This window comes from Panthera onca, chromosome D1, assembly GCF_046562875.1.
Source record: "Panthera onca isolate mPanOnc1 chromosome D1, mPanOnc1 haplotype 2, whole genome shotgun sequence".
Classification (NCBI taxonomy): domain Eukaryota; kingdom Metazoa; phylum Chordata; class Mammalia; order Carnivora; family Felidae; genus Panthera; species Panthera onca.
In genome coordinates, this window is record NC_138348.1 from 102,487,644 (window position 1) to 102,510,522 (window position 22,879).

The following is a 22,879-nucleotide window of genomic DNA, read 5'->3' on the forward strand; positions in this document are numbered from 1 at the left end:
GTCCTGGGGTTGTGAGTTCGAGCCCAAGTTTGGTCTTAGAGATTACTTAAGAAAAAAATCTTTTTTTAGAAAAAGTTTTCTTTAAAAAGAAATAGAACTAGTGGGTAAGTTTGATACAAGAAAGAGCTTTCTATGTGTGTTCCTTTGGTGAGAGGATCCCAGTCCTAACCTGTGTGATTGGGCTATGGCATTAATGCTAAAGTATTGTAGTTTCACTTCCTCTCACTAAGAAACACATTTCAAATGTGGAGTAAACAGTTCCACTCTTGAGACCTTGAACATGTTAATGGGAAAAGTGCATAGTTTAATGCTGAAAGGAATATTTAGAGACATTTATAAAGTCATTTTGGGTCCTCTGGAGGGTATCTCATCTCATAATTTTGGGGTCAGCAGGGAGCAGGGTTTCAGGATCTGTTATGTTGACTTGATACTTGGTTTCTCTCAATGCATTGATGGGTGTTTGTGATCTCTGATTCTTACTGGAATTTAAAGAACAACTGGTTACCAAATTCCATTTTCTCTAAACTTAAATTATTTAGACTCTTCGTTTCTGGGCAATGCATTTCTTACAATTAAATTATGAATGATGATCTTTTCTGTCCTCACACTAAGCACTAGAGACATTCCTTTCAACTTTGGTTTTCTCTTCATCGCAGCATTATTCACAATTGCCAAAAAGTAGAAACAACCCAAGTGTTAATTGATAGATGGTGGATAAACAAAGTGTGTGTACGTATACAATGAAATATTATTCAGCCTTAAAAAAGGAAATTCTTACATAGGCAACAACATAGATAAAATTTGACATTATGTCAAATGAAATAAGCAGATACAAAAGACAAATACTGTATAATTCCACTTTATGAGCTATACATAGAACATTCTAATTGATAGAGACATTAGAATGGTGGTTGCCAGGTCCGGGGGATAACAGAGAATGAGGGGTTAGTTTATGGGCATAGAGTTTTTGTTTGGGATGATGAAGGGTTCTGGAGCTAGATCATGATAATGTTTGTATAACAGTATGAATATGAATGCATCTGAATTGCACAGCCACTGAATTGTACACTTAAAAATTGTTTAAATGGGGATACCTGGGTGGCTTGGTCACTTGAGCATCCAACTTCAGCTCGGGTCATGATCTCACAGTTTGTGAGTTCAAGTCCCGCGTTGGGCTTGCTGCTGTTGGCTCAGAGGCCACTTTGGATCCTCTGTATCCCTCTCTTTCTGCTCCTCCCTGCTCATGTGCATTCTTGCATATTCTCTCTCTCTCTCTCTCTCTCTCTCTCAAAAATGAGTAAACATTTTAAAAAATGTTTCAATGGTAATTTTTATGTTCTGTATATTCTGTATTTATTACATTAATTTGTTTTAATTTCATTTCTTTATTCTTGGATTACATTAAATTGTCCTGGTAGTCTAAGTTAGGTCATCTATAGAGAATAGCTAGTACTGTTTTTCTGTATTTTTCCTCTAGCAAATAGAGTATAAGGACATGTTAATATGATTTCAGGGTACCTGGGTGGCTCAGTTGGTTGAGTGTCCAACTTTGGCTCAGGTCATGATCTCACAGTTTGTTAGTTCAAGCCCCATGTCAGGCTCTGTGCTGAGAGCTTGCTCAGAGCCTGGAGCCTGCTCCAGATTCTGTCTCCCTTTCTCTCTGTCCCTGCCCCACTCACAATCTGTCTCTGTGTCTCAAAAATAAACATTTTTTTAAAATTAAAAAAAAATGTTAATAAGATTTCCAGTCACATAATCAGGTGGATGAGCATTATTAGCACCGTATGCAATAGTCCTCTCCCAAACATCAATAATACCCACATCGAAATCCACAAAAATATCCTTCACAATAAGATTTTTAATACAACCATGGAAATCACTAATCATCTCTGGTATTTTCAGTTTTAAGATCAACTTGGTCTCTGGGCTTTGTGAGAGTAGACATTCAATGGCCTTTTGAACATTAATGGCCTTCTGAATGAAAATTTTGACAGGAGAAGGTCTGAGGTGCTGGCCAGGGGTAATGACAATGGCTGTGTCATTGTCTCTGACTGCTCGATCAATTTTCCTTGGGATATAGTTTTCATTACCAAACAGATGTTTGGTAATACATGGAGGACCATGCTTTTTCCACTGAATCAAAATATGTCTTGTGGCATCCAGAAGTATACGTGTTTTAAAGACCCCAATTCCATGATGATCAAAATATTTTAAGTCTGATGGAAAACAAGTTAATAATTCTTTGTAACTAAATGAAATTAATTATATAATTTTTAAATGTACACATTTGTAAAATTCTGACCAAGATAATTTCTAATGATAATAGTATTACTGCTAAGGGGAAGAAAACAACTTTACCAGATGCATTAAAATCTTAACAAAATGGGTGTAGAAAGAGGAAGAAAAACGTTAGTATTTATGAATGAAAAAATAAAATTTGACTTTTAGTTAAAAACCCAAATCCAAATGTTTGGCAAATTAAAAAAACAAACATTATTTTATAAGAAACTCATAAATCAACTAATTTCAAAATAAAAATACATACTTTTCACCACTTTTTGTAAATAGTAAACCCATTGATGCAGTGTTGAATCTTCAATGAGGAAATTAAGTTTTCTCTTCAAGCAGTCATTTTTAATTTGTGTTTAACTTGCTCTATTTACAAAATGCTGTAATCCACCTTCTTTTCACAGTATGACCACTGGGGAAAGGAGTCTTCATTTCAGTCTGACTTTTTCCTATGTTCTCACTCTCTGGCAATAAAAATACGTGCAGTAAACAATTTTTATTACCACAAATTATTTTTGAAACAAATTCCTCATTTTCTCCCTTCTTTTTCTCTTTTCTCTCCACCCTTCTCTATTTATTCTCTCCTCTCTTCAACAAATATTTTTTTTTTTTTAATTTTTTTTTTTTTTTTTCAACATTTATTTATTTTTTGGGACAGAGAGAGACAGAGCATGAACGGGGGAGGGGCAGAGAGAGAGGGAGACACAGAATCGGAAACAGGCTCCAGGCTCTGAGCCATCAGCCCAGAGCCTGACGCGGGGCTCGAACTCACGGACCGCGAGATCGTGACCTGGCTGAAGTTGGACGCCCAACCGACTGCGCCACCCAGGCGCCCCAACAAATATTTTTTTAACAAGATCGTGTTAAAGGATGAATTAAAAGTCTCACTTTTGAATAATCTCACTAATGAATGGTTTGTCCTGGAGTAGGGATAATTTTTCTTGTGCATTTGCAATGTTTTCCTCAGGCTTTACCTAGTCCCCCAAGCTACTCAACAGCTAGCCAAATGAGGAGGAAATAAGTGGCCATGAAATAGCAGGCCTCAGTAACTCAGCTAAACATTGTACCAATAACATTGACCTTGGTAACTTGTGAAATTTCCCCTCAAACTCTTCTTCTCCATGGAGAAACCTTGAATGTGTTTATGAAATGATGTCACACACATTGTTTATTTTGTGTGCACCAGAATCCGGTTCTCGGGTTAAAATTTCAGTGTTGGGCCCAGGCTGAACATCTTATCAGTGCAGTCTGATAAATGTAGAAAAAGGGAGGGCTGATAGCTCCTTATTCTGAACACTTCACTATAAAAGTAGTCTCAGCTGTATTCATTGACTCACATCATGCTTTCACCCAGGTAAGACTTGGGCCTTTTAAACAAATATCCTTGAAGTATAGTTGATATAAAATGTTATATTAGTTTCAAGTGTACAACATAGTGATTCCACAATTCTGTGCATTACTTGGTGCTCACTACAATAACTATAGTCATCATCTGTCACCATACAACATTGTTACAGTATTATTGATTATATTGCCTGTGATGTACTTTTCATCCCCATGACTTAGTTACTTTATAACTGGAAGTTTGTACCTCTGAATACCCTTCACCTATTTGATCCATCTCCCCAGTTTTATATACCTCTGGCAGTAAACACTTTGTTCTCAGAGTCTGTTCCTGGTTTTCTGGGTTTTTTATTTTTATTTTTTATTTTTAGATTCCACACAAAGGAGAAATCCTATGGTCTTTGTCTTTCTGACTTATCTCATTTAACACAATACCCTCTAGGTCCATCCATTTTGTTGCAAATGGCAAGATCCCACTCTTTATAAGGCCTAGTATGCTCCATTGTGTTTATATATACTGCATCTCTGTTGCCATTCATCTGTTGATGGACACCTAGGTTGCTTTCCTATCTTGGCTATTATAAATACTGCAATAAACACAGCAGTGCATATATCTTTTTCAGTTACTGTTTTCGGTTTCTCTGCATAAATAATCAGTAATTAAATTACTGGATTGCATAGTATTTCTATTTTTAATTTTTTGATGAACCTACATACTTCTTTTCCACAGTGGCCGCACCAATTTACATTCCCACAAACAGTGTACAAGTGTTCCCTTTCATCTACAGCCTCATCAAAGTTTGTTATTTCTTGTCTTTCTGATTCTAGCCATTTTGACAGGTGTAAGGTAACATCTCCTTGTGGTTTTGATTTGCATTTCCCTGAGGATTTGTGATATGGAGGATATTTTCATGTGTCTGCTATCTGTCTTCTTAAAAAAATGTCTATTCCGGTCCTCTGCTCATTTTTTTTAATGGGGTTGTTTGTTTTGGTGTTGAGTTGTAAAAGATAGTAGTATATTTTAGATCTTAACCCCTTATCAGATAAATCATTTGCAAATATCCACTGTAATTCAGTAGGTTGCTTTTTAATTTTGTTGACAGTTTCCTACAGTGTGTGAAGCTTTTTTGTTGGGTTTTGTTTAATTTATTTAAATTCAAGTTAGTTAACATCCAGCGTAGTATTGGTTTCAGGAGTCAAACCCAGTGATTCATCACTTACACATATAACACCCAGTGCTCATCCCAGCAAGTGCCCTCCTTGATGCTCCTCACTGATTTAGCCCATCTCTCCATCCACTTGCCCTCCAGCAATCCTCAGTTCTCTGTATTTAAGAAATTCTTCTGGTTTCCCTCCCCTTCTTTTTCTATCTTATTTTCCTTCCTATCTCCTATGTTCAGATGAACATGTTTTGTTGCTTAAGTTCCACATGTGAGTGAAATCATATATTTGTCTTTCTCAGACTTACTTTGCTTAGCATAATACACTCTAGTTCCGTCCATGTTGTTGGAAATGGCAAGATTTCATTCTTGTTGATCACTGAGTAGTATCCCATTGTGTGTGTGTGCGTGTGCACATACCACATCTTTTAAAAAAATTATAAATGTTTATTTGTGAAAGAGAGTGAGAGAGACAGAGTGCAAGTGGGTGGGGGGCTGAGAGGGAGACACCAAATCTGAGGCAGGCTCCAGGCTCTGAGTTGTCAGCACAGAGCCCAGTGCGGGGCTCAAACTCATGGTCTGCAAGATCATGACCTGAGCCGAAGTCTAACACCTAACTGTGAGCCACCCAAGTGCCCCTATCTTTATCCATTTATCAGTTGATGGATATTTGGGCTCTTTCCATAATTTAGCTCTTGTTGATAGCACTATTATAAACATTGGGGTGCATATCCCTTTTTGAATCAGTGTTTTTATATCCTTTGGATAAATACCTAGTAGTGCAATAGCTGGGTTGTAGCATAGTTCTATTTATAATTTTTTGAGGAAATTCCACACTGTCTAGCAGAGTGGCTGCACCAGTTTGCATTCCCACCGACAAGGTAAATGTGTTCCCCTTTCTCCACATCCTCGCAAACATCTGTTGTTTTCTGAGTTGTTCATTCTAGCCATTCTGGCAAGTGTGAGGTGATATCTCATTATGGTTTTGATTTGTAGTTCCTTGATGATGAGTGATTTTGAGCATTTTTTAAATGTGTGTTAGCCATCTGGATGTCTTCTTTGGAAAAGTGTTTCTTCTGCCGATTTCTTATCTGGATTATTTGTTTTTTGGGTGTTGAGTTTGATAAGTTCTTTATAGATTTTGGATACTAACCCTTTATCCAATATGTCATTTTCAAATATCTTACCCCTTTCCATTGGTTGCCTTGAGTTTTGCTGATTGTTTCCTTCACCAGGCAGAAGCTTTTTATCTTGATGAGGTCATAGTAGTTCATTTTTGCTTTTGTTTTCCTTGCATCCAGAGATCTGTCTAGTAAGAAGTTGCTATAGCTGAGATCAAAGAGGTTGCTGCCTGCTTTCTCCCCTAGGATTTTTATGGCTTCCTGTCTTATGTTTAGGTCTTTCATCCATTTTAAGTTTATTTTTGTGTATGGTGAAATAAAGTGTCCAGGTTCATTTTTCTGCATATCACTGTCCATTTTTCCCAGCACCACTTGCTGAAGAGACTGTCTTTTTTCCAATGGATATTCTTTCCTGCTTTGTCAAAGATTACTTGGCCACACGTTTGTGGGTCCATTTCTGGGTTTTCTATTCTATTCCATTGATCTGACTTTCTGTTTTTGTGCTAATACCATACTGTCTTGATGATTACAGCTCTGTAATATACCTTGAAGTCTGGGATTCTGGTGCCTCCAGCTTTGGTTTTCTTTTTCAACATCATTTTGGCTACTTGGGGTATTTTCTGGTTGCATACTAATTTTAGAATTTTTATTCTAGCTCTGTGAAGAATACTGGTGTTATTTGATAGGGATTGCATTGAATGTGTAGATTGCTTTGGGTAGTATCAACACTTTGATGGTATTCTTCCAATCCATGAGCATGGAATGTTTCTCTATTTCTTTGCATCTTTTTACATTTCTTGAATAAGCTTTACACAGTTTTCAACATACAGATCTTTCACATTTTTAGCTAGGCTTATTCCTAAGTATCATAGGGTTTTTGGTGCAATTATAAATGGGATTGATTCCTTGATTTCTCTTTCTGCTGCTTCATTATTGGTGTATAGAAATGCAACTGATTTCTGTATGTTGATTTTATATCCTGCAACTTTCCTGATTTTTGGTGGAGTCTTTTGGGTTTTCCACATAAAGTATCATGTTTTGTGCAATGAGTGAAAAATTGATCTCTTGTTTGCTGATTTGGATGCCTTCTATTTCATCGTTGTCTGATTGCTGAGGCTAGGACTTCCAGGACTATGTTCAACAACTGGTAAGAGTGGACCTCCCTGTTGTCTTCCTGACTTAGGGGGAAAGCTCTCATTTTTCCCCATTGAGGATGGTATTAACTGTCTTTCATATATGGACTTTACAATGTTGAAGTATGTTCCTTCTATCCTTACTTTCTTGAGGGTTTTATGAAGAAAGGCTACTCTATCTTGTCAAATGCTTTTTCTGTACCTATTGAGAGGATCATATGGTTCTTATCCTTTGTCTTATTAATGTGGTGTATTCATGTTGATTGATTTATTTTTGGTGTAGTCCCAATAATTAATTTTTGCTTTTGTTTACCTTCCCTGAGGAGAACTATCTAAAAATGTTAAGGTTGGTGTCAGAGATTACTGCCTGTTTTCTTCTAGGAGTCTTATAGTTGCAGGTCTCACATTTAGGTCTCTAGTCCAATTTGAGTTTATTTTTGTGAATGATTGTGAGAAAGTGGTCCACTTGTATCATTTTTTATGTAGCTGTCCAGTTTTCCCTGTACCATTTATTGCAGATACTGTCTTTTCCCTATTATGTATTCTTACCTCCTTTGTCATAGATTAATTATGTAAGTATGGGTGTATTTCTGGGCTCTTTATCATGTTCTATTGATGTGTCTTCTTTTGTGCCAGTAGCATACTGTTGTAATTCCTATAGCTTTTTAGTACATCTTGAAATCTAGGATTGTGATACCTGCACCTTTGGTCTTTTCCCAAGATTGCTTTGGCTCTTCAGGGTCTTTTGTGCTCCATACAAACTTTAGGATTATTCTAGTTCTGTAAAACAAACTCACTCACTCACTCACTCACTTATAGTCACTCACTATTTTGATAGGGATTGGATTGAATCTGTAGATTTGGGGTAATGAGCACATTTTAATCATACTCCTTGAATCCATAAGTAAAAGTATGGAATATCTTTTTATATATTTGTGAAATATTCAGTTTCTTTCATCAATATCTAATATTTTTCTGAGTCTACTTATTTCATCTCCTTGGTTAAGTTTATTCCTAGGTATTCTTTTTGGTAAAATTGTAAATGGAATTGTTTTCTTAATTTCTCGGACACATCATTTTTAGTGTATAGAAATGCAACCTATTTCTGTAAATTTTATATCCTGCAACTTTACTAAATTCATTTATTATTTCTAGTAGTTTCTTGGAGTCTATAGGGTTTACCATAAACTGAATCACATCTGCAAATAGAGTTTTACTTCTTTGTTACCATTTTGGATGTCTTTTAATTCTTTTTCATGTGTGATTACATTGTCTAGGACTTCAGTACTATGTTAACTAAATGTGATGAGAGTGGACATCTTTGTCTTATTCCTGATCTTAGAGGAAAAGCTAAGCTTCACTGCTGAGTATGATGTCAGCTGTGGGTTTGTCCCATATAGCTTTTTTATGTTGAGGTAAGTACCCTCTAAACCCACCTTGAGAATTTTTATTATAAATATATGTTGAATTTTGTCAAGTGTTTTTTCCTATTCAGATGATCACATGGTTTTAATCCTTCCTCTTCTGAATGTGAGATACATAATATTGATTTGATTTGCAAATATTTAGAAATTCTTGCAGCCCTGGAATGAATCCCACTTGATTATAGCAAATAATCCTTTTTTTTTCATGAAGTATAGTTGACACAATGTTACATGAAGTTCACATGCATAGCAACACAGTGATTCAACAACTCTGTATGTTCAGCTATGTGTACTACAAGTATAGCCACCATCGTTCACCATGCAACACAATTAAAATACCATTGACTATATATTCCCTGTGCTGTGCCTTTAATCCCGAGATTTATTTATTGCTTAACTGGAAGCCTGTACCTCCCATTCCCCTCACCCTTTGTGGCCATCCCCTCACCTCCAGAAACCATCAGTTCTCTATGGGTCTGTTTATGCTTTATTTCTTCATTTATTTTGTTTCTTGGATTACACATATAAGATGGATCACATGATGCTTGTCTTTGTGTCTGACTTATTTTGTAGTGTAATGCTCTAGGTGTATCCATGTTACAAATAGCAAGATCGCATTCTTTTTTCATGCCTGACTAGTATCCCACTGTATTTATATACCACAACATCTTTATCCATTCATCTATCATTGGACGCTTGGGTTGCCTCCATAACTTGGCTATTGTAAATACTGCAAAAAACATACAGGTACATATATCTTTTCATATTAGTGTTTTTTATTGTTTGGGGGTAAACACCCATTAGTGGATTACTGAATCATATGGTAATCCTATTCTTAATTTTTTGAGGAACATCTAAACTATTTTCCACAGTAAACATCTATTTACATTCCCACCAACAGTACGGAAGGGTTTCTCTTCTTTCTACATCCTCATCAACACTTGTTGTTTCTTGTCTTTTTTTATTTGAGCCATTCTGACAGGTATAAGGTGATATTTAATTGTGTTGATTTTCATTTGCCTGATAATCACTGATTTTGGGCATCTTTCCATGTGTCTGTTGGCCATCTGTATATCTATTTGGAAAAATGTCTATTCAGGTCCTCTGCCCATTTTTTAATCAGATTATTTGTTTTGGTGTTGAGTTGTACGAGTTCCCTATATATTCTGGATATTAACCTCTAATAAGATCTATCATTTGTAAATACCTTCTCCCGTTAAGTAGGTTGTCTTTTCATTTTGTTGTTTTTCTTTCCTGTGCAAAAGCTTTTTACTTTGTGTACCCTCAATAGTTGATTTGTTTAGAAAACTGTTGCTGAGGCTGTGTCAAAGCGATTACTGCCTGTTTTCCTGCAGGAGTTCTAGGGTTTTAGGTCTCAAAATTGTGTTGTTAATCCATTTTAGTTCATTTTTGTGTGTGGTATAGAAAGTGGCCCAATTTAATAATAACATAGCTGAAAGAAATCAAGAAAACAATCCCATTTAAAATTGCAACAAAAAATAAAATACCTAGAAATAAACTTAACCAAGGAGGTGAAAGACCAGTACTCTGAAACCTGTAAAACATTGATTAAAGAATTGAAGAGGACACAAGTAAGTGGAAAAGTATTCCATGCTCATAATCAGAATAATTAATACTGTTCACATGTCCATATTACCACAAATAATTTACAGATTTAATGCAATCCTTATCAGAGTTACAATAGGACTTTTCACAGAACTAGAACAAATAATTCTAAAATTGGTTTGGAGCATAGAAGATGCTGAATAGCCAAAGCAATCTTGAGAAAGGAGACCAAAACTTCAGGTATCACAATCTCAGATGTAAAAATATACTAGAAAGCTATAGTATTCAAGACTGTATGCTACTGGCACAAAATAGATATGTGGATTGGTATCACAGGAGACATCACAGAAATAAACCCAAACTTGTATTGTCAGTTAATTTATGACAGGAAGCAAGATTACACAATGGGGAAAAGACAGTCTCTTTGATAAATGGCATTGGGAAAACCAGACAGCTACACACAAAAGAGTGATTTAAAAAAATGTATCATTGCATGGGGCGCCTGGGTGGCTCAGTCGGTTGAGCGTCCGACTTCGCTCAGGTCACGATCTCGCGGTCCGTGAGTTCGAGCCCCGCGTCAGGCTCTGGGCTGATGGCTCGGAGCCTGGAGCCTGCTTCCGATTCTGTGTCTCCCTCTCTCTCTGCCCCTCCCCCGTTCATGCTCTGTCCCTCTCTGTCTCAAAAATAAATACACTTAAAAAAATTTTAGAGGGTTGAAAATCGGAAGATGGCGGCGTAGGAGGACGCGGGGCTCACAGCGCGTCCTGCCGATCACTTAGATTCCACCTACACCTGCCTAAAGAACCCAGAAAACCGCCAGAGGATTAGCAGAACGGAGTCTCCGGAGCCAAGCGCCCACGAGAGGCCCACGGAAGAGGGTAGGAAGGGCGGCGAGGCGGTGCGCGCTCCACGGACTGGCGGGAGGGAGCCGGGGCGGAGGGGCGGCTCGCCGGCCAAGCGGAGCCCCCGAGTCTGGCTGGCAAAAGCGGAGGGGCCGGACGGACTGTGTTCCGACAGCAAGCGCGACTTAGCGTCTGGGAGGTCATAAGTGAACAGCTCTGCGCGGAAAGCGGGAAGGCTGGAGGACAAAGGGAGGGAGAGCTGCTGAGCCCCCGGACGGCAGAGCTCAGCTTGGCGGGGAACAAAGGCGCCAGCGCCATCTCCCCCGCCCATCCCCCAGCCAAAATCCCAAAGGGAACCGGTTCCTGCCAGGGAACTTGCTCGCTCCGCGCAAACACCCAACTCTGTGCTTCTGCGGAGCCAAACCTCCGGCAGCGGATCTGACTCCCTCCCGCTGCCACAGGGCTCCTCCTGAAGTGGATCACCTAAGGAGAAGCGAGCTAAGCCTGCCCCTCCAGCCCCCGTGCACCTTGCCTACCCACCCCAGCTAATACGCCAGATCCCCAGCAACACAAGCCTGGCAGTGTGCAAGTAGCCCAGACGGGACACGCCACCCCACAGTGAATCCCGCCCCTAGGAGAGGGGAAGAGAAGGCACACACCAGTCTGACTGTGGCCCCAGCAGTGGGCTGGGGGCAGACATCGGGTCGGACTGCGGCCCCGCCCACTAACTCCAGTTATACACCACAGCACAGGGGAAGTGCACTGCAGGTCCTCACCACGCCAAGGACTCTCCAAAATGACCAAACGGAAGAATTCCCCTCAGAAGAATCTCCAGGAAATAACAACAGCTAATGAACTGATCAAAAAGGATTTAAATAATATAACAGAAAGTGAATTTAGAATAATAGTCATAAAATTAATCGCTGGGCTTGAAAACAGTATACAGGACAGCAGAGAATCTCTTGCCACAAAGATCGAGGGACTAAGGAACAGTCACGAGGAGTTGAAAAACGCTTTAAACGAATTGCAAAACAAAATGGAATCCACGATGGCTCGGCTTGAAGAGGCAGAGGAGAGAATAGGTGAACTAGAAGATAAAGTTATGGAGAAAGAGGAAGCTGAAAGAAAGAGGGATAAAAAAATCCAGGAGTATGAGGGGAAAATTAGAGAACTAAGTGATACACTAAAAAAAAATAATATACGCATAATTGGTATCCCAGAGGAGGAAGAGAGAGGGAAGGGTGCTGAAGGGGTACTTGAAGAAATTATAGCTGAGAACTTCCCTGAACTGGGGAAGGAAAAAGGCATTGAAATCCAAGAGGCACAGAGAACTCCCTTCAGACGTAACTTGAATCGATCTTCTGCACGACATATCATAGTGAAACTGGCAAAATACAAGGATAAAGAGAAAATTCTGAAAGCAGCAAGGGATAAACGTGCCCTCACATATAAAGGGAGACCTATAAGACTCGTGACTGATCTCTCCTTTGAAACTTGGCAGGCCAGAAAGGCTTGGCACGATATCTACAGTGTGCTAAACAGAAAAAATATGCAGCCGAGAATCCTTTATCCAGCAAGTCTGTCATTTAGAATAGAAGGAGAGATAAAGGTCTTCCCAAACAAACAAAAACTGAAGGAATTTGTCACCACGAAACCAGCCCTACAAGAGATCCTAAGGGGGATCCTGTGAGACAAAGTACCAGAGACATCACTACAAGCATAAAACATACAGACATCACAATGACTCTAAACCCATATCTTTCTATAATAACACTGAATGTAAATGGATTAAATGCGCCAACTAAAAGACATAGGGTATCAGAATGGATAAAAAAACAAGACCCATCTATTTGCTGTCTACAAGAGACTCATTTTAGATCTGAGGACACCTTTAGATTGAGAGTGAGGGGATGGAGAACTATTTATCATGCTCCTGGAAGCCAAAAGAAAGCTGGAGTAGCCATACTTATATCAGACAAACTAGACTTTCAATTAAAGGCTGTAACAAGAGATGAAGAAGGGCATTATATAATAATCACAGGGTCTATCCACCAGGAAGAGCTAACTATTATAAATGTCTATGCGCCAAATACCCGAGCCCCCAGATATATAAAACAATTACTCATAAACATAAGCAACCTCATTGATAAGAATGTGGTCATTGCAGGGGACTTTAACACCCCACTTACAGAAATGGATAGATCATCTAGACACACAGTCAATAAAGAAACAAGGGCCCTGAATGATACATTGGATCAGATGGACTTGACAGATATATTTAGAACTCTGCATCCCAAAGCAACAGAATATACTTTCTTCTCGAGTGCACATGGAACATTCTCCAAGATAGATCATATACTGGGTCACAAAACAGCCCTTCATAAGTTTACAAGAATTGAAATCATACCATGCATACTTTCAGACCACAATGCTATGAAGCTTGAAATCAACCACAGGAAAAAGTCTGGAAAACCTCCAAAAGCATGGAGGTTAAAGAACACCCTACTAACGAATGAGTGGGTCAACCAGGCAATTAGAGAAGAAATTAAAACATATATGGAAACAAACGAAAATGAAAATACAACAATCCAAACGCTCTGGGATGCAGCGAAGGCAGTCCTGAGAGGAAAATACATTGCAATCCAGGCCTATCTCAAGAAACAAGAAAAATCCCAAATACAAAATCTAACAGCACACCTAAAGGAAATAGAAGCAGAACAGCAAAGGCAGCCTAAACCCAGCAGAAGAAGAGAAATAATAAAGATCAGAGCAGAAATAAACAATATAGAATCTAAAAAAACTGTAGAGCAGATCAACGAAACCAAGAGTTGGTTTTTTGAAAAAATAAACAAAATTGACACACCTCTAGCCAGGCTTCTCAAAAAGAAAAGGGAGATGACCCAAATAGATAAAATCATGAATGAAAATGGAATGATTACAACCAATCCCTCAGAGATACAAACAATTATCAGGGAATACTATGAAAAATTATATGCCAGCAAATTGGACAACCTGGAAGAAATGGACAAATTTCTAAACACCCACACTCTTCCAAAACTCAATCAGGAGGAAATAGAAAGCTTGAACAGACCCATAACCAGCGAAGAAATTGAATCGGTTATCAAAAATCTCCCAACAAATAAGAGTCCAGGACCAGATGGCTTCCCAGGGGAGTTCTACCAGACATTTAAAGCAGAGATAATACCTATCCTTCTCAAGCTATTCCAAGAAATAGAAAGGGAAGGAAAACTTCCAGACTCATTCTATGAAGCCAGTATTACTTTGATTCCTAAACCAGACAGAGACCCAGTAAAAAAAGAGAACTACAGGCCAATATCCCTGATGAATATGGATGCAAAAATTCTTAATAAGATACTAGCAAATCGAATTCAACAGCATATAAAAAGAATTATTCACCATGATCAAGTGGGATTCATTCCTGGGATGCAGGGCTGGTTCAACATTCGCAAATCGATCAACGTGATACATCACATTAACAAAAAAAAAGAGAAGAACCATATGATCCTGTCAATCGATGCAGAAAAGGCCTTTGACAAAATCCAGCACCCTTTCTTAATAAAAACCCTTGAGAAAGTCGGGATAGAAGGAACATACTTAAAGATCATAAAGGCCATTTATGAAAAGCCCACAGCTAACATCATCCTCAACGGGGAAAAACTGAGAGCTTTTTCCCTGAGATCAGGAACACGACAGGGATGCCCACTGTCACCGCTGCTGTTTAATATAGTGCTGGAAGTTCTAGCATCAGCAATCAGACAACAAAAGGAAATCAAAGGCATCAAAATTGGCAAAGATGAGGTCAAGCTTTCGCTTTTTGCAGATGACATGATATTATACATGGAAAATCCGATAGACTCCACCAAAAGTCTGCTAGAACTGATACATGAATTCAGCAAAGTTGCAGGATACAAAATCAATGTGCAGAAATCAGTTGCATTCTTATACACTAACAATGAAGCAACAGAAAGACAAATGAAGAAACTGATCCCATTCACAATTGCACCAAGAAGCATAAAATACCTAGGAATAAATCTAACCAAAGATGTAAAAGATCTGTATGCTGAAAACTTTAGAAAGCTTATGCAGGTAATTGAAGAAGATATAAAGAAATGGAAAGACATTCCCTGCTCATGGATTGGAAGAATAAATATTGTCAAAATGTCAATACTACCCAAAGCTATCTACACATTCAATGCAATCCCTATCAAAATTGCACCAGCATTCTTCTCGAAACTAGAACAAGCAATCCTAAAATTCATATGGAACCACAAAAGGCCCCGAATAGCCAAAGTAATTTTGAAGAAGAAGACCAAAGCAGGAGGCATCACAATCCCAGACTTTAGCCTCTACTACAAAGCTGTCATCATCAAGACAGCATGGTATTGGCATAAAAACAGACACATAGACGAATGGAATAGAATAGAAACCCCAGAACTAGACCCACAAACGTATGGCCAACTCATCTTTGACAAAGCAGGAAAGAACATCCAATGGAAAAAAGACAGTCTCTTTAACAAATGGTGCTGGGAGAACTGGACAGCAACATGCAGAAGGTTGAAACTAGACCACTTTCTCACACCATTCACAAAAATAAACTCAAAATGGATAAAGGACCTGAATGTGAGACAGGAAACCATCAAAACCTTAGAGGAGAAAGCAGGAAAAGACCTCTCTGACCTCAGCCGTAGCAATCTCTTACTCGGCACATCCCCAAAGGCAAGGGAATTAAAAGCAAAAGTGAATTACTGGGACCTTATGAAGATAAAAAGCTTCTGCACAGCAAAGGAAACAACCAACAAAACTAAAAGGCAACCAACGGAATGGGAAAAGATATTTGCAAATGACACATCGGACAAAGGGCTAGTATCCAAAATCTATAAAGAGCTCATCAAACTCCACACCCGAAAAACAAATAACCCAGTGAAGAAATGGGCAGAAAACATGAATAGACACTTCTCTAAAGAAGACATCCGGATGGCCAACAGGCACATGAAAAGATGTTCAACGTCGCTCCTTATCAGGGAAATACAAATCAAAACCACACTCAGATACCACCTCACGCCAGTCAGAGTGGCCAAAATGAAGAAATCAGGAGACTATAGATGCTGGAGAGGATGTGGAGAAACAGGAACCCTCTTGCACTGTTGGTGGGAATGCAAATTGGTGCAGCCGCTCTGGAAAGCAGTGTGGAGGTTCCTCAGAAAATTAAAAATAGACCTACCCTATGACCCAGCAATAGCACTGCTAGGAATTTATCCAAGGGATACAGGAGTACTGATGCATAGGGGCACCTGTACCCCAATGTTTATAGCGGCACTCTCAACAATAGCCAAATTATGGAAAGAGCCTAAATGTCCATCAACTGATGAATGGATAAAGAAATTGTGGTTTATATACACAATGGAATACTACGTGGCAATGAGAAAAAATGAAATATGGCCTTTTGTAGCAACGTGGATGGAACTGGAGAGTGTGATGCTAAGTGAAATAAGCCATACAGAGAAAGACAGATACCATATGGTTTCACTCTTATGTGGATCCTGAGAAACATAACAGAAACCCATGGGGGAGGGGAAGGAAAAAAAAAAAAAAAAAAAGAGGTTAGAGTGGGAGAGAGCCAAAGCATAAGAGACTGTTAAAAACTGAGAACAAACTGAGGGTTGATGGGGGGTGGGAGGGAGGGCAGGGTGGGAGGGAGGGCAGGGTGGGTGATGGGTATTGAGGAGGGCACCTTTTGGGATGAGCACTGGGTGTTGTATGGAAACCAATTTGACAGTAAATTTCATATATTAAAAAATAAAATAAAAAAAAAAAAAAAATTTTAGAAAAAAAAAATGTATCATTGCATCTCTGGAGGCAAGGGAAAGAAAAGCAAAAATGAACTACTGGAACCTCATCAAAATAAAAAGCTTCTGCACAGCAAAGGAAACAATCAGCAAAACTAAAAGGCAACTGACAGAATGGGAGAAGATATTTGCAAATGACATATCCGATAAAGGGTTGGTACCCAAAATCTATAAAGAACTGATCAAACTCAACACCCCAAAAACAAATCATCCAATGAAGAAATGGACAAAAGACACGAATAGACACTTCTCCAAAGAAGAAATCAAGATGGCCAACCAACACATGAAAACATGCTCCACATCAGTCATCATCAGAGAAATAGAAATCAAAACCACAATCAGATACCACGTTACACCTGTCAGAATGGCTAACATTGACAACTCAGGCAACAACAGATGTTGGTGAGGATGTGGAGAAAGAGGATCTCTTTTGCATTGTTGGTGGGAATGCAAGCTGGTGTAGCCACTCTGGAAAACAGTATGGAGGTTCCTCAAAAAACTAAACATAGAACTACCCTACAATCCAGCAATTGCACTGCTAGGCATTTATCCATGGGATACAGGTGTGCTGTTTCAGAAGGACACATGCACCCCCATGTTTATAGCAGCACTATCCACAATAGCCAAAGTATGGAAAGAGCCCAAATGTCCATCGATGGATGAATGGATAAAGAAGATGTGGTGTGTGTGTGTGTGTGCGCGCACACACACACACACACACACACACACATACATACATACAATGGAGTATTACTTGGCAATCAGAATGAAATCTTGCCATTTGCAACTACATGGATAGAACTGTAAGGTATTATGCTTAGTGAAATTAGAGAAAGACAAAAATCATATGACCTCGCTCATCTGAGGACTTTAAGAGACAAAACAGATGAACATAAGGGAACGGAAACAAAAATAACAAAAACAGGAAGGGGAACAAAACAGAGGAGACTCATAAATATGGAGAACAAATTCAGGGTTACTGGAGGGGTTGTGGGAGGGGGGGATGGGCTAAATGGGTAAGAGACATTAAGGAATCTACTCCTGAAATCATTGTTTCACTATGTGGTAACTAATTTGGATGTAAATTTTAAAAAATAAATATTTTTAAAAATGTACCATTGAATTTGGTTTGCCAATATTAAGAATTTTGCATATATATTGATCAGGGATAGTGAACTTTATTTTTTTCCCCCCCTTAAGTGTCTTTATCTGGTTTTGCTAGCATGGGAATGCCAGACAGGTAGAATGAGTCTGGAAATTTTCCTTCCTCTTCTTTTTGGACTACTTTGAGGAGACTAGGTATTAACTCTTCTTTAAATGTTTGGTAGAATTCACCTGTGAAACCATTTGGTTTTGGACTTTTATTGCTTAAGAGTTTTGATTACCAATTCACCCAATTTCAAGGAATTTATCCATTTTTTTTCTAGGTTGTCTAATTTGTTTATACACGACATTTTTTAAGTTGATTTATTTTCAGAGAGAGAAGGAGGGAAGGAGGGAGAGAGACAGGATGAGCAGGGGAGGAGCAGAGGAGGGGGAGAGAGAAAGAATCCCAAACAGGCCCCATGCTGTCAGCACAGAGCCCAAAGGGAGTTGATTTCACCAACTGTGAGATCATGACCTGAGCTGAAATCAAGAGTCAGAAGCTTAGCTAACTGAGCCACCCAGGTGCCCCTGTTCACATGTAATTTTTAATAGTATTCTTATAATCCTTTCTGTATTGGTGATATTGGTTGTTATTTCTCCCCTTTAATTTTTTATTCTATTTGTTTGAGTCCTCTCTCTTTTGTTCTTGATGAATCTGGCTAAAGGTTTATCATTTTTATTTATCCTTTCAAAGAATCAGCTCTTAGTTTCATTGTTTTTATCTATTGTTTTTTAGGGGGGGGGTTGTTTTGGGCGTCTTTTTTTGTTTTTTGTTTTTTTTCTTTGTTTTTTGGTTTTTGGGTTTTTTTTTTTTTACTTTTTTTTAAGTTTCAACTTATACTCTGATCTTTATTATTTCCTTTCTTCTACAGATGTTGGATATTCTTCCTTTCTTTAGTTCCTTGAGGTATAAGATTGGATTATTTTATTTTATTTTTAAACTTTAGTTAACATACAGTGCAGTACTGGTTCTGGAATAGAATGCAGTGGTTTATCACTCACATACAATACCCAGTGCTCCTCACGACAAGTGCTCTCCCTAATATCCATCACCCATCTAGCTCTTCTCCCACCCACCTCCTTTTTAAGATTTTTGTTTTATGCAGTATACCTGTATTGCTGTAAATTTTCCTCATTGAACTGATTTGGTTGTGTCCCAAAGATTTTGGACCATTGTTTCTATTTTCATTTGTCTGCAGGTATTTTATTTCCACTTTGATGTCTTCTTTAACCTATTGGTTGTTTAGTAGTGTGTCGTTTAGCTTCTGTGTGTTTGTGTTTTTGCCAGTTTTTTTCTCGTAATTAATTTCTCATTTCATACCATTTTCATCAGAAAAAAATGCTCAATATGATTTCAATCTTAAATTTATTGAGACTTGTTTTATGGCCTAATATGTGATATGTGCTATAGAATATTCCATGTGCACTTGAAAGGAATATGTATTCTGTTTTGGGATAAAAGGTCCTCTATGTATCTTTTGAGTCTATCTGGTATAATGCGTCATTCAAAGTCCCTGTTTCTTCACTGATTTTCCTGTCTGAATGATCTATCCATTGATAGAAGTATAAAGTCCCATAGTAGTATTGTGTTAATGTCAATTTCTCCATCTGTCTGTTAATAATTGCTTTATGCATTTAGGTGCTCCTACATAGGTGCTAGACATTTCTAGTTTTTATAATCCTCCTGTTAGAATAATCCTTTTATCATTATGTAATGCCCTGCTTTATCTCTGGTTACAGTTTCCATTTTAAAGTCTATTTTGTCTGATATAAGTATTGTTATCACAGCTTTTTTTTTTCTTTTCTTTTCTTTTCTTTTTTTTTTTTTTTTTGCTTCTGTTTGCATGGAATATCTTTCTCCAGCCCTTACACTTTCAGGCTATATATGTCTTTAAATCAAAAGGGAATCTCAAGTAGGCAGCATATAGATGGGTCAAGTTTGTTTAATCACTCAGACACACTATGTCTTTTGATGAGAGCATTTAGACCACTTATATTGACAATAACTATTGATAACTATATATATTGTCATTTTGTTATGGTTTTTGTTGTTTTTGTAGTTCTGTTGATTTCTTCTTCCCTTGTCTATTCTGTTTTGATGGCTTTCTTTAGTTTTGTGCTTGGATTACTTTCTCATTATTTTTTTGTATCTATTAATAAGTTATGATTTATAGTTACCATCGGATTCATATGTAACATCATATAAGATGTTACATATATATATGTTATATATATATATATATACATATATATATATATATATATATATATATATATATATATATATATATATAGAAATCTACATTAAGTTGATGACACCTTAAATTTAAACACATTCTGGGTCACCTGGGTGGTTCAGTTGGTTGACCATCTGACTTTTGATTTCACCTCGGGTCATGATTTCATGGTTCGTGGGTTCAAGCTCCATGTCAAGCTCTGTACCAATAGTACAGAGCCCACTCAGGATTCTCTCTCTGTCCCTCCTCTGCTCGTTTTCTCTCTCTCTCTCTCTCTCTCTGTCTCTCTCAAAATAAATAAATAAACATTAAAATTTTTCAAACATATTCTAAAAGAACTACATTTTTACTGCTCCCTCCATGTTTTATATATAGGTCACTTTACATCTTTTTACTTTGTATATCTTTTGAGTATTTTTTGTAGACATAATTGATTTTATTATTTTTATGTTTTAACTTCTCTACTGGCTTTATAAGTGATTATTCTACTACATTTACTATGTTTGCTTTAACCAGTGAAATTTTTTTTCATAATTTTCTTCTAGTTAAGGTCTTTTCTTTCCATTTAAAAATTTCCCCTTAACATTTCTTGAAAGGCAAATTTAGTGATGATGAACTCCTTTCACTTTTAGTTGTCTGGAAATTTCTTTAGATCTCCTTCAATACTGATAGATGATCTTGTAGGCTATTGTTTGTTGCAGGTTTTTTGCTTTCAGCACTTTGAAGATACCATGCAACTCCTTTCTGGCCTGCAAACTTTCCACTCAAAAATCACTTCATAGCCTTATAGAGTTTCTCTGGCCTATAACTAGTATCTTTGCTCTTCCTGCTTTTAATATTCTCTATCTTTGTTTTTTGCTTTTTTTTCCTAATTTATTTTTGACAGAGGGCACGAGCATGAGTGGGGCAGGAGCAGCAAGAGAGGGGACAGAGGATCTGAAGCAGACTCTGCACTGACAGCAGAGAGTCCTATGTGGGGCTTGAACTCATAAACCATGAGATCATGACCTGAGCTGAAGGTAGATAGTTAACTGACTCAGCCACCCAGGATTCTTGCTTTTAAAATTGTTATGTGTTTAAATTGGTATGGACCTCCATGGGTTCATCTAATTTGGGCTCATCTGTCCAGAACCTGGATATCTGTTCCCTTCTTCCCAGATTAGGGAAGTTTTCAGCTATTTCTTTAAGTGATCTTCCCCCTTCCCTTTTGCTCACTCTCTCTCGCTCCTCCAGAGATCTCTGTACTGTGAATGTTATTATGCTTAATGATGTCACAGGGTCCCTTAATGTATTCTCATTTTTTCTTTTTTCTCTTCAGCATGGTTGCTTTCCACTACCCTTTCTTCAATATCAATTATCCATTCTTCTGCATCCTCTAATTTTCTATTGATTCCCTCTTGTGTATTTTTTATTTCAGTTACATATTCTTCAGCTCTGACAGGTTATTTTTTATATTTACTATCTCTTTGTTGAAGTTTTTACTGAGTTTATCAACTCTATTGTCAAGTAAAGTATTTTTATGACCATTAATTTGAACTCTTTAACAGCCATATTGCTTATCTTTGTTTCATTTACCTGTTTTTCTGTGGTTTTTTTTCTTCATTTGGATCATAGTCCTCTGTTTCTTCATTTTGTTTATCTTTGTATTTGTTTCTATATATTTGGTAGGTCAGGTATGTCTACTGGTCTTAAAAGTAGTGGCCTTGTGTAGAAGGATTCCTTTGGTGCTCTGTAGCATAATCCCCTTTGGTCACCACAGCTAGGCCCTCCATGGGTCTCCCCTATGTAGGCTACATATGCCATCTTGTTATGGCTGACCCACAATTGCTGTAAGGATGCTGGGTGGGTTAAGCTGGTGCTCAGCTCTACTTGCTGTAATTACCCTCTTTGCTTGTTGTAGGAGCCCTGGGCAGCCAAGTTTGCTCCTTGTGCTGGTAAGAGGCTCAGCCCAGACCCACTGGTGGGTAGGACCGGACCTCAGACTATCTGTTCACCATTAGCCCCTGTGACATCTGTGGGTACATCAAAGGGCAGGGCTTGCTCCCTGCAAAGCCAGGTGAGAGGCCCAGCTGCAAGCACTGGAGGGTGCTGGTGTGTGGGGTTAGTTTGCCACCTCCACAGGGCAGAATGGCCTGCCCAATAGATGTGACAGGGTGCTTTAGAGGGGTACCTGCTGGGGCAAGTGGGTTGGGTGAGGCAGGTCTACAGGGAAATGCTGGGGTGGGGCATGCAGTGCCAGCAAGGTGAATGGAGAGTATTAAAACTGGCTCCAGAGGGGCACCTGGATGGCTCAGTTGGTTAAGCATCTGACTTCGGCTCAGGCTGTGATCTCAGGTTGTGAGTTTGAGCCCCACACCGGGCTCTTTGCTGACAGCTCAGAGCCTGGAGCCTGCTACAGGATTCTATGTCTTCCTCTCTGTCTGCCCCTCCCCTGCTTATGTACTGTCTCTCTCTCTCAAAAAAAAACATTAAAAAAAATTTTTTTTTTAATAAAAAAAAGAACTGGGTCCAGAAAGCATTTGGCTATCTAGGCTTGGGGAGGGTAAGAAAAATGGCACCCACAAGCACTTTCATTCTTGTAGAAAGCTCCTGCAGACACTTACCCTCCCCCAGAACACATCGTAAAATTAGTCAATAAATCTCCTTCACATATACTCCATACACTTTTCAAATTGCTGCTCCTGTACTATGTCTCAGGCTGAGTTATTTAGTGGCTAGCTCTTGGAGGGATGGGACTCAGTTTCCTTTTG

General features: G+C 38.4%; 1 pseudogene; it reads right to left on the minus strand.

The window, feature by feature from the left end:
• Positions 1-1,719: 1,719 nt before the first annotated feature.
• The window catches only part of LOC132662252 (NXPE family member 2-like), a 90,613-nt pseudogene continuing 69,453 nt past the window's right edge, over positions 1,720-22,879 (minus strand).